The 13,746-nt window shown below is 37.7% G+C and overlaps 1 protein-coding gene across 1 annotated transcript in view; it reads right to left on the reverse strand.

The window, feature by feature from the left end:
- The window catches only part of dbr1 (debranching RNA lariats 1), a 38,529-nt gene extending 34,357 nt beyond the window's left edge, over positions 1-4,172 (reverse strand). Inside the window, exon 1 of the mRNA XM_062061636.1 lies at positions 3,994-4,172. The gene's annotated coding sequence lies outside the window, so the exon portion shown is untranslated. The remainder of the gene's footprint in view (positions 1-3,993) is intronic.
- Positions 4,173-13,746: the final 9,574 nt, after the last annotated feature.

Here is a 13,746-nt window from a genome sequence, read left to right on the forward strand (position 1 = left end):
TCAAGCTTCTTAGAGTGCCATTTTACACTTAAGTCCTGAGAATTTGCGAAATGTAGTCCTACTCTCAAACTTAAGAATAAAAGCTTTTTATCAACGTTCTTAAGTCTAAGAATCACTCCTACTTTCCACGATATTTAAGAGACCTTCAGAGGTGTCTTAAGTGGTTAGGAGTTGCCAGCAGGGGATGGCACTGAGGCGAGAGAGACGTGCGCGAACATTCAGGGAGCGGAACGATGTTCTGGATTTGTTTGATGAAGAGCAGCTGATCAAACGGTATCGTTTAGACAGAGCGGGTATTATTTTTGTCACAGATTTAATACTTTTCGATTCCATGTTGATTTCTGCATGTGGCTGCAGTGGGCTAGTATATATAGAGCCACCCACACCAGTTTCAAATTAGTTGCCTAATTAAAGAATTGGAAAGAAAATGTTATGACAGTAGCGTATGTGTGTGGCCGTGAGGTGAGTGACGTCAGTGAGTGTGTGGGCGACAGAAGAGAGGGAGCGGTAGCGTGAGTGCCGGCGGGGACTAGTTTGTTTTGTATTATTTTGTAGTTTATTCTCAAAATATACACTCCCATTGTCCACTTAAATATTTCCAAGATATTTATTTATTCTTAGACAACGGATTCCCTTCCGTGATTGGTCATTTCTATGGACACAGAAATGACGTCACCTAAAATTCCATTTACGGCACATAGTAATGTCGTAATTCAGCTCTGAGTGTGACACTTAAGATTCAGTCCTACACTTCGCTGAAAGTGTGAGTAAGACGCTTGATAACTAACTTTTAAGTGCAGCTTTCAGCGAAGAATTTATTTACTCTTAAGTCAACTCTTAGCAGACTTCTTAGGAGTAATTCTGAGAAGCTTGATAAGTACGGCCCCTGATCTACAAGACCGTATCGACACTACAAAGCACAAAACAGCTGTGCAGGGCGAGAGCTCGTCTGCTGTTTTTTGTTTAAATGTAATTAACTTGTTTTGAGGCATTATTTATGTTTAGATTATATACAAGAGGTTATTTTGAATATTTATACCTCAGAACTTTTTTTTCCAAAACTGTGAATGTTACAGAATATAAGTGTGACTTATTTTGTTACACTGTCAACCAGTGTTGGTGTTAACGCACTTTTTGTGACTTTTTAACGCATTGAAATTAGTTTTTTTTTTACCACAGCTAATGTGTTAAAGGCCCACGACACATTCAAAAAATACTATTAAAATAAACAAAAACATAACAAAAGTGAAATAAAAAAAAGCTTATAGGCGAAATGTAATTTAGAAACAGTTGCAATTTTGACTAATAAAACAAAGCTGTTTTTTTTTCTTCTTTCAAACAGTCATTGCTCAAAACATAATATTGAATCAAAATCAATGTTATTATGAATTATTGACCTATCAAATGTTCCGATTACTTCACTTTGAAAAATATTGTTGGTGGAAGAATTTGCATATTTTGTGTGTTTGCCATAAAAAACATAGTTTTGTTTGACAAAAAAGGGCGGAAAACAAAAAACAAACAAACAAAAGAAAAAAAACATAAAACTAAAACATTTTGAAATGAGGAATACCGGTAGATCTGAAGTTGATGTAGACTCCAGAGATTTAAGCGTTAAATATAAAATGTATGTATGCCCTGACACACCATTATCATCATTTCATGACCCAAGCAAAATACTTTTTACACTTTTAAACTGAAATAAATACACCTACAACTTATTAAATAAAAACTTAGAAAAAACTACCATCAGCGGTAAAGTTTAGATCCATGAAGGAAAGAAGAAAGTGAATGAATGTTTATAACTGAATACATTTACATATGCATACATTTGTTTTCTTTTGTATTATTTTTTTAATGAATTAAGTAACGTTTATGACAACCTTTTTCCAAAACACAATATAGAATTTGAGATATAACAGGATAATGCATACATTTGTCATTTGTTTTCAAAACGCTTACAAAAAAGTGGGACCGGAGCACCAAAAATTTACTGTGGGACCCCATTTTTATGATTTGATGGGGTCCCTGGGACCCCATTTTGAAAATTCCTAGCACCAACACTGCTGTCAACAGAGGAGAAAAAATGCTTTATTTAAATAAATATATTATTTATAAGGCAAGTTCAAGTATCATTGGCAAATTTTCATCTAGTCCCGGCCTTGGCATGCTGCCCGCATATATGTGTCCTCTTTTTGGGATTTCACAATATGGTCAGCCTAGTTTAACCCCTTCTTAAAGGCCTACTGAAATAATTTTTATTTATTTAAACGGGAATAGCAGATCCATTTTATGTGTCATACTTGATCATTTCGCGACATTGCCATATTTTTGCTGAAAGGATTTAGTAGAGAAAATCGACGATAAAGTTCGCAACTTTTGCTCGCTGATAAAAAAAGGCTTGCCTGTACCGGAAGTAGCGCGACGTCACAGGAGCTAGTATTCCTCACAATTTTCCTTTGTTTACAATGGAGCGAGAGAGATTCGGACCGAGAAAGTGACGATTACCCCATTAATTTGAGCGAGGATGAAAGATTCGTAGATGAGGAACGTTACAGTGAAGGACTTGAGAGGCAGTGATGGACGTATCTTTTTTCGCTCTGACCGTAACTTAGGTACAAGCTGGCTCATTGGATTCCACACTCTCTCCTTTTTCTATTGTGAATCACGGATTTGTATTTTAAACCACCTCGGATACTATATCCTCTTGAAAATGAGAGTCGAGCACGCGAAATGGACATTCACAGTGACTTTTATCTCCAAGACAATACATCGGTGACACACTTAGCTACTGAGCTAACGTGATAGCATCGTTCTCAAATGAAGATAGAAACAAAATAAATAAACCCCTGACTGGAAGGATAGACAGAAGAGCAAAAATACTATTAAACCATGTACATGTAACTACACGGTTAAAAATTCTCAGCCTGGTAAGGCTTAACAATGCTGTTGCTAATGACGCTAAGGCTAATTTAGCAACTTAGCAACCGGACCTCACAGAACTATGATAAAACATTAGCGCTCCACCTACGCCAGCCAGCCCTCATCTTCCCATCAACAGCCGTGCTCACCTGCGTTCCAGCGATCAACGGCGCGACGAAGGACTTCATCCGTGGGTTTGGCGGCAAGCATCGGCTAGGCGTCTTCTATCAGGGTAAGTAGTCCTTGTTGTGTTGCTGTAAGTATTGTACTTAGCCGCTAAGACACCGATCGATCCCACCTACACTGTTCTTCTTTGCAGCCTCCATTGTTCATTAAACAAATTGCAAAAGATTCACCAACACAGATGTCCAGAATACTGTGGAATTTTGTCGAAGAAAACAGAGCTTTGTGTATTGTGTCCAATAGGGTCCAAACACTTCCGTGCATTTTGTGACGTCACGCGCATAAATCATATCCAAAGGAGTTTTTCAACCGGAAGTGTGGCGGGAATTTTAAAATTGCACTTTATAAGTTAACCCGGCCGTATTGGCATGTGTTGCAATGTTAAGATTTCATCATTGATATATAAACTATCAGACTGCGTGGTCGGTAGTAGTGGCTTTCAGTAGGCCTTTAACGCTGGACGTACATTGAAAATACACGCAACCCTAACTCAAAATGCCGGACATTTGAGGCATTTAAGAAACCCCGGACAGCCCCGCAAAAGAGGACATGTCCGGGGAAAAGAGGAAACATGGTCAGTCTACTCAACTGCTAACCCCAACCTAGTTACTGTTGCTATGGCCAAAACTACATGGCGCCGGCCCAGGCCACACTACCACACGAAATTATGTCCCAGTTTCTGCTTAAGTTATCCTTATAAGAGTCCATCCATAAAATTAAAGCAATATAAGGAAACAATGCAAAAAAGTGTATGGTTTATAATACGTTATAGTATGTGGTAAAGTAGCAGTCAGTTAGCATTAGCTATATAGCTAACACAGGATATGACTCCGCTTAGCATTAGAGCTTTCACAGGTCTAACATATATTAATAAGTGCAAAAGCTTACCTTGGAGCTCTTGGGGGATGACGGTTTGCATTTAAAACCTCAAAACTAGAACAACAATGTAGTTTATTTTTTAACAAGCTACTTCAAATTGGGCGCCAGAAAGAAAATGACTGACTTAAGGGCGGAACTTGATCTGTGCTGCTCTCTGATTGGCCATTCTGTTTCCGGACCGGTATGTGCCTTAGCCAAGGTCAGTTGGTTGTCTATTGACATCTCCCTTTTTTAACTTTTGTTTTTCTTTCCTTGTAAACAAAACAAAATCCCACTGTATATATGTGTTGTCTGTCTAATTATAAATAATGCAGACGAGGCGTGTTGGCTGAGTTCTTGACGTTTACTTTCACAGCGTGCTCATAACCTCATTCTTAGCTGTCGGGTGGGGATGTCAGGCAACAACACTTTTCGGGGCTACCGCGCATGCTCGTCACTCCCGTTGCATGCTGGGTAGTGTAGTTGTTATATATTCTAGCTCATAACATCACATCTTTCCCCCTATAAAGAAATAATGTTAACTCAATAAAGTGTATTTCTTTTTTTAGCTTTAACTTTTCATTTTTTAGCATTGTAACCACATTTGCAAACAACTTCTCTCTTCATAGAATTTTCTTTCAATAAAGAAATAAAGTGCAAAAATGTCAAAGCATCATAACAAACAGTTATGTCAACAATTGTTTTTTTTTTTTTTTTTTTTTTTTTAAACAACTCGAAAAAAACAAGAGTTCTTAACAACTCTCAATCAGCCTCTTAGGTGGCTGAACATGTCTCTTAGGTCTAGACCAGGGGTTCCCAAAACTTTTTGACTCGGGGGCCGCATTGGGTTAAAAAAATTTGGCCGGGGGCCGGGCTGTATGTATATATATATATATATATATACAGTATATATATATATATATACACATATATATATATATATGTATATATACATACATATATATATATATATATATATATATATATATACATACGTATATATATATACATATATATATATACATATATATATATATATATATACACATATATATATATATGTATATATATATACATATATATATATATACATATATATATATATATATATACATATATATATATACATATATATATATACATATATATATATATATGTATATATATATATATATATATATATATATATATATATATATATATATATATATATATATATATATATATATATGTATATATATGTATATATACATAGTCTTTATAATCCGTTTTGTCATTTAACATCAATTAACATTGATGTTCATCAACATTTAACATTGTCACGTTATTGATGGGAAAATTCATTTTTAGACAATATGATTTGCCTGAGCGGCTAGGAGACACCAAGAGTAACAAGCGGTAGAAAATGGATTAGAAAGGAAAGATAAAAAAATAAAAAAAATAAAAAAACTTTTTTTTTTTAACCTGATTTTGGATGCGGGGGGGCCGGATCTGGCCCACGGGCCGTAGTTTGAGGACCCCTGGTCTAGACAGTCTCTCAACAGCAGGTGACGCGGACACTGCTGTCAGTCCTTGGTCAGCAAGGTCAGGCTCTGTGTCAGCAAGTTCTGCAGGTCCAGCTGAGCCCTGTTGAGCCTTTTCCTGAGTAATAGCTGTAGTTAGTATGTTCCAATAGCAGCAGAAGTGCACTTTTTGGAGAGCTGTATTATTTTCAGTTTTGTGCCCAAGGGACTGATTTTATTTAACACTATATTATTATTTATACACCTATAGTGATCACAGAGACAGGTTGTTTTTGTGTTACTGTATATTTTCGTTTTTCTGAAAAATCCCACTTAATATACTTTGGGTAACAACAGTCAATATTTATTTATTTATTAGACTTTATTTTTTTCTTATAAAATAAAAGTGAGCTTTTGTTAAACCAAATATTGTGTGTTTTTTTCCATATACAACAACCTATCTGGACTCGATAAGAGAATCGATAAGGAATCGGTTCGATAAGAGGATTCTATAATAGGCTCGAACTCGATAATTTCTTATCAAACATCATCCCTAGTTGTCTTTATATAATTTTGTCACAAAACCCTTTAATACACGCATAATTCAGGTCTTTATAATTAAGACTGACTCGTTATTATTGTTTTTTTTTTAAACTGCTAACTTGTTTTAATCACGGAAATAATCACTACTGTACACAGATATTACCCTATTGGCAGAGGTGGGTATTAACGCGCTACATTTACTCCGTTTACATCTACTTGAGTAACTTTTGGGATAAATTGTACTTCTAAAAGTAGTTTTAATGCAACATACTTTTACTTGAGTATATTTATAGAGAAAAAACGCTACTTTTACTCCGCTCCATTTATCTACATTCAGCTCGCTACTGATTTTTATCGATCTGTCAATGCACGCTTTGTTTGTTTTGGTTTGTCAGACAGACCTTCAAAGTAGGATCTATCGCATGCCTGCGTTTCACCAATCACTGGTGACGTTTGACTCCGTTTCACCAATCAAACAGAGCCAGGCGGTCACGTGCGGCAAACAACAAGCTTAAGCTTACATGAACTCAACGTCAAATTTGAGGAAGCACATCGCGGTAAGTAACGTTAGTAGATATTTTGGCTGTCACCGTAGGCTGATGTTAGCTTCCCTGCTATGAATCACTGTCAAATGTACATCGTGTGGGGACATTTATTAACGCACTGCAGCTTCATAGACACACACACGCATAGAAACACCAATCAGAAGTGCACAGTGTGTTTACCATGAATTGATTTACGTGGACCCCGACTTAAACAAGTTGAAAAACTTATTGGGGTGTTACCATTTAGTGGTCAATTGTACGGAATATGTACTGTACTGTGCAATCTACTAATACAAGTTTCAATCAGTCAATCAATGTTCCCAGGTGCAGCCCACACCTATCAGTTTATGGTTTGCGTAAAGGCTAACTTGTTATTTTCCTTTGTAATCTCTGCCTACTGAGCCTATGGCTCAATTTGCCTTATTTTTTTAATGTTAATGTATTATTATTTAATATATATTCTTGTTTTAGTTGCTTAAGAGATATTCCTGGCTCTGAATTTGCTCATTGCTATTTTTATGTTTTTGTGCATTATTTGTTGCCGTCGTCATTAAACGAACAGGTTACTCATCAGTTACTCAGTACTTGAGTAGTTTTTTCACAACATACTTTTTACTTTTTCTCAAGTAAATATTTGGGTGACTACTCCTTACTTTTACTTGAGTAATACATCTCTAAAGTAACAGTACTCCTACTTGAGTACAATTTCTGGCTACTCTACCCACCTCTGCCTATTGGTGGACTCTAAAATATTGTCTATAATTTATTTTTGTTGTGTTTTCATTGTAAACATTCCATAAGGCGGTGCCATATTTCCTTACTTTGACAATGGACATCACTAATTTGAATTGTCCCCAACCTGAAAAAACTTTGTAGCACAAAAGCATTTTAACAATACAGAAAAATATATATATATACAGATAAGTAGGAATAAAATGCATTAATGGATACACAAATTATAAATAAAACTAGATAAAAAATTAGGAGATAATAAAAATGTGAGTACAAAATTGTACTGTATACAGGTGTGTGTATGCATATCAGAACAATGAACCAGACAAGTGACTCTAAATAAAAACAAAAATGTGAATATAATTTAAAAAAATACAAATAAAAAACATGAATCCAAATGGCATGTGCATATAACAATGGACATTCGTCCGCAAATGTCACATATACAAATTTGTCACAAAACCCTTTAATACACTTTGAGTTTAGAACCGGGCACTTCAATAGGTACACGTGCACAATGTAGTAATATTGACATTGTCAAAAAGGTAATGTAACAATGTTGGACTGAATCGCAAAAATACCTAATATTTTGCTATAGCAGAGGGTCAAAATATAAGAAACAGCTCCCAGCATTAATGCAGTGCCGCTTGTGTGCCTAATGAAGTGTCCAGTGAGCATTAATAATCACAACTATTATGACAAAAAAAAAATGCTTTATTCATTGTCATAACCCCGCTCAAGTTGAGAGTCATTTAACAGCAGTTTCATTTTTTTTTTAATGTGATTTTAATAATAAAAATACATCTGAGACCCCTCCACAGGGTTGTTTGTCTCTACAAGACCATCCCACAGGGTTTATTTGTCTACATGTGAGCCGCCCGGTGCGGCTCCAAACGCAGGCACATTCCTCATGCAACGAAAGCTGTGACATGCATTGGATTGCCCCGGAAATAAACGCCAATCCGACCTCCGATACACCACCTGCCCGCACCACCTCCAAGCGAGTCCCTTTGAGAAAATCTATTTGACATGTTACCAAGCGATGCATCATGAGTGGTGTCGTTTTGTCGTAGCTCGGCATTTGGCAAAGGGGGAGTGTGACGACATGAACATTTGTTTGTGTGCCTGACTGCTACATATAGCGATCAACAAGAAAAATATCCCACTTTTTTTTTTTTTTTTTTACCCCAAATTGTGTTTTGGGATCAAGGTGCAAAGATTCACCAGATGGCTTTATTCTTTCCAAAAAAAAACCCCGCCTGATATCGGGAGTGTGTTGACGCGGAGAAGGCACCAATGGTGGGATGGCTAAAGCTCAGCGATGATGTGTGAAGGTTACAAACAGTCCTGATCAACTGTAACACACGGACGGGGTATGAGAATGGAATTTCATGAATGGATGGCAATTTTTGTTTTTGGCACACACGTTCAGGGGTGCCCAAACATTTGCCAACATTGATAGTCTTCCTTGTTTTGTTGAATAAATGGGCAAAAATAACCAATCCAAAATATGCTAACATCACAACTTTGGAAAACTAAAACTACATTGTTAGTAGTGTGATATTATAAATTATACATTTTTTCTTTTACAGATTATACATACAAACCCCGTTTCCATATGAGTTGGGAAATTGTGTTAGATGTAAATATAAACGGAACACAATGATCTGCAAATCCTTTTCAACCCATATTCAGTTGAATATGCTACAAAGACAACATATTTGATGTTCAAACTGATAAAATAATTTTTTTTTTGCAAATAATCATTAACTTTAGAATTTGATGCCAGCAACACGTGACAAAGAAGTTGGGAAAGGTGGCAATAAATACTGATAAAGTTGAGGAATGCTCATCAAACACTTATTTGGAACATCCCACAGGTGAACAGGCAAATTGGGAACAGGTGGGTGCCATGATTGGGTATAAAAGTAGATTCCATGAAATGCTCAGTCATTCACAAACAAGGATGGGGTGAGGGTCACCACTTTGTCAACAAATTGTTGAACAGTTTAAGAAAAACCTTTCTCAACCAGCTATTGCAAGGAATTGAGGGATTTCGCCATCTACGCTCCGTAATATCATCAAAGGGTTCAGAGAATCTGGAGAAATCACTGCACGTAAGCAGCTAAGCCCGTGACATTCCATCCCTCAGGCTGTACAGCATCAACAAGCGACATCAGTGTGTAAAGGATATCACCACATGGGCTCAGGAACACTTCAGAAACCCACTGTCAGAAACTACAGTTGGTCGCTACATCTGTAAGTGCAAGTTAAAACTCTCTGATGCAAGGCGAAAGCCGTTTATCAACAACACCCAGAAACGCCGTCAGCTTCGCTGGGCCTGAGCTCATCTAAGATGGACTGATACGAAGTGGAAAAGTGTTCTGTGGTCTGACGAGTCCACATTTCAAATTGTTTTTGGAAACTGTGGACGTCGTGTCCTCCGGACCAAAGAGGAAAAGAACCATCCGGATTGTTATAGGCGCAAAGTTGAAAAGCCAGCATGTGTGATGGTATGGGGGTGTATTAGTGCCCTAGATATGGGTAACTTACACATCTGTGAAGGTGCCATTAATACTGAAAGGTTTTGGAGCAACATATGTTGCCATCCAAGCAACGTTACCATGGACGCCCCTGCTTATTTCAGCAAGACAATGCCAAGCCACGTGGCTTCATAGTAAAAGAGTGCGGGTACTAGACTGGCCTGCCTGTAGTCCAGACCTGTCTCCCATTGAAAATGTGTGGCGCATTATGAAGCCTAAAATAGCACAACGGAGACCCCCGGACTGTTGAACAACTTAAGCTGTACATCAAGCAAGAATGGGAAAGAATTCCACCTGAGAAGCTTCAAAAATGTGTCTCCTCAGTTCCCAAACCTTTACTGAGTGTTGTTAAAAGGAAAGGCCATGTAACACAGTGGTGAACATGCACTTTCCCAACTACTTTGGCACGTGTTGCAGCCATGAAATTCTAACTTAATTATTATTTGCAAAAAAAAAAAAAAAAGTTTATGAGTTTGAACATCAAATATGTTGTCTTTGTAGTGCATTCAACTGAATATGGGTTGAAAAGGATTTGCAAATCATTGTATTCCGTTTATATTTACATCTAACACAATTTCCCAACTCATATGGAAACGGGGTTTGTACATATTTGCAGAATATGCGCCGCACTTTGGACACCCCTGCTTCAGTTGGTTAGAACCCTGTTACAGTATAGTGAAGAAATGGTTATATTTATACAATGTGTACTGTGCAAACTAATGTCCAGCGTTATCTAGCTAGCTATGTCAGACATATTCAAATCAACAGGGATTTTCTTTTTCATTCTTGTGATTGGCCGAGCAATCAATAAGCCTCAAAGAATGACTCATTTGACTGTTTACCACTTCTTGGTAAGATTAAAAATCAACAGGGTTCCTTTAGCTCTCGGACTGTAATCCCTTACTTTAAAATCAATGCGACCTTAGCCGGGCTATCAAACCTCCTTTGATACCAATACCATTCTTGTTATACTTCTTCTCACCCAACAAGTGACCCATCTTATTCAAAATCAACAGGGTGCCCTTTTAGATGTCGGCTACAACAATAATCCCTGACAGTTTGGGTGCTATTAAGCAAACAAATCCTTCACAGTAGCAAATCCATTCATGCCTTCATCAACTCTAGATTGGACCACTCTAATGTCCTCTATAATGGACTAAATCAGTCACTCCTCCACAAGCTCCAGTTAGTACAAAACGCAGCTGCTCGCCTCCTCACCCATGCTCCAAAACATACCCATATTACCCCGGTTCTCTTTGCTCTCCATTGACTCCCAGTATGTTTTACAATACATTTTAAAATCCTTATTTTTGTTTTGAAGGCCATCAATGGTCTGGCCCCAGCATACTTGGTTGATATTTTAACTGTTCGCCACCCACCAAGGAGTCTGCGCTCATCTTTGCACACATCCAGGCAACTTCAACCCTAAACTAACACCCTCCCTTCCACATCCTACCTCCCCGGATTGTAAATAATCAAATGTAGATACTTATTCTTATGCTGTCTGATATCTCTCTCTCTCTATGTCCACTACTTATCCTACCAAGTCAGTCCTACACTGTTCCAATGTCCATTTCTCTGATGATGCAATTGTTGATGACTGAAGTGTTGATATCAACCAAACCTAACCCCCCTCCACATCCCACACCCCGGATTGTAAATAATGTACATAATTCAATGTATATACTCTGATGATTAACTTGTGTGATGACTGTATTATGATGTTAGTATATATCTGTATCATGAATCAATTTAAGTGGACCCCGACTTAAACAAGTTGAAAAACTTATTGGGGTGTTACCATTTAGTGGTCAATTGTACGGAATATGTACTGTACTGTGCAATCTACTAATAAAAGTTTCAATCAATCAATCAATCAATCTTTGGAAGTACCAAAGACTAGTTAAAAAATGGGATGATCGTTCTTTTTCCGCATCCACACCCAAGTTTATGGAACTCCCTCCCACCTGAGTTGCGAGCCATCACGGAGCTAAAAGCTTTTAAATCGTGACTAAAAACATTTCTGTTTAAATTGGCTTTTAACAAACAATTGCTGTAAGTATTTATTATTACTGTTTTAATATGTGTGGTTTTACTTGCTTTTAACTTATTTGTCCTGTAAATCCCTTTGTGCACCACTGTGACATCGTAAGGTGCTATACAAATAAACCTGGATTGATTGATTAAAGGCCTACTGAAATGCAGTGTTGGGACTAACGCATTACTAAGTAACGCGTTACTGTAACGCCGTCAGTTTCGGCGGTAACTAGTAATCTAACGCGTTATTTTTTTATATACAGTAACTCAGTTACCGTTACTGCATGGATGCGTTACTGCGTTATTTTACGTTATTTGTATGTAGTATCGGCTAGAAACTGAAGATCTGAGTGTGTTTTATTGGAGCGCTCCGGTGGAAAAGAAGAGGCGTGCTTTCCCCCACCCACAGAAAGCACGCCTCCCCGCAGGGGAGACGTTCCTCCAGAGCCGTACTTCGGGTCTAACAACCTTCACTTTACCCGGAAGAGGGTCTTTACAGCTAATGGTGAATGACGAGCCTGGCGGTTTGTTGCAACTTTGTGACTTCATTGCACGCAGCCATCCAGCAAGCTAGAGCACCTACACGCACTCACTGTCGCCGCTCCCTCACCTCTCTCGCCCACTCACTCACTGACGTCACTCACCTCTCATGCTGTCATATCTTAAAGGGCCACACACACACACGCACACACACACATACGCTACTCTCATAACAACTAACAAGACATCATGGCGAAGCCAGAAGTCGAGTTTTTTAACATGGAGACATTCTCAATACTTTTCTTTTGTCGAGCACAAAGAAAATAACATTTTAGTTAAATGTAAGTTGTGTCTTGGATCAAAGATCCCATCTACTTAGAGTTAAAGTTAAAGTGCCATTATGTTGCAGCTATTTAAAATAGTTTTGTCAATTTTTTCTGGCCTGAAATAAATTGGCCCTTTGAAACATATCTTTGTCTTTGTGTGTTGTATGTAGAGCACATTGTTTGTGTGTTGTATGTAGACCACATTGTTTGTGTGTTGTATGTAGACCACATTGTTTGTGTGTTGTATGTAGACCACATTGCTTGTGTGTTGTCTGTAGACCACATTGTTTGTGTGTTGTATGTAGAGCACATTGTTTGTGTGTTGTATGTAGACCACATTGTTTGTGTGTTGTATGTAGACCACATTGTTTGTGTGTTGTATGTAGACCACATTGTTTGTGTGTTGTATGTAGACCACATTGCTTTCTGAGTTCAGTGATGCAAATGCATGTCAAATTGATCCACATATTGTATTATTCTCCAGTGCAATAACAGTACTGAAATGAAGGCTAAAAGGGCATTAATGGGAGCCTTAAAAAAAGGGAGAAAAAAAGAAGTAACTAAATAGTTACTTTTTACAGTAACGCATTACTTTTTGGTGTAAGTAACTGAGTTAGTAACTGAGTTACTTTTGAAATCAAGTAACTAGTAATTGTAACTAGTTACTGGTTTTCAGTAACTAACCCAACACTGCTGAAATGACATTTTTTTATTCAAACGGGGATAGCAGATCCATTCTATGTGTCATACTTGATCATTTCGCGATATTGCCATATTTTTGCTGAAAGGATTTAGTAGAGAACATCGACGATAAAGTTCGCAACTTTTGGTCGCTGATAAAAAAAGCCTTGCCTGTACCGGAAGTAGCGTGACGTCGCAGGTTGAAGGGCTCCTCACATTCTACCATTGTTTACACCAGCAGCGAGAGCGATTCGGACCGAGAAAGCGACGATTACCCCATTAATTTGAGCCAGGATGAAAGATTTGTGGATGAGGAAAGTGAGAGTGAAGGACTAGAGTGCAGTGCAGGACGTATCTTTGTTCGCTCTGACCGTAACTTAGGTACAAGCTGGCT

The sequence above is a fragment of the Entelurus aequoreus genome, linkage group LG10, assembly GCF_033978785.1.
Source record: "Entelurus aequoreus isolate RoL-2023_Sb linkage group LG10, RoL_Eaeq_v1.1, whole genome shotgun sequence".
Lineage (NCBI taxonomy): Eukaryota > Metazoa > Chordata > Actinopteri > Syngnathiformes > Syngnathidae > Entelurus > Entelurus aequoreus.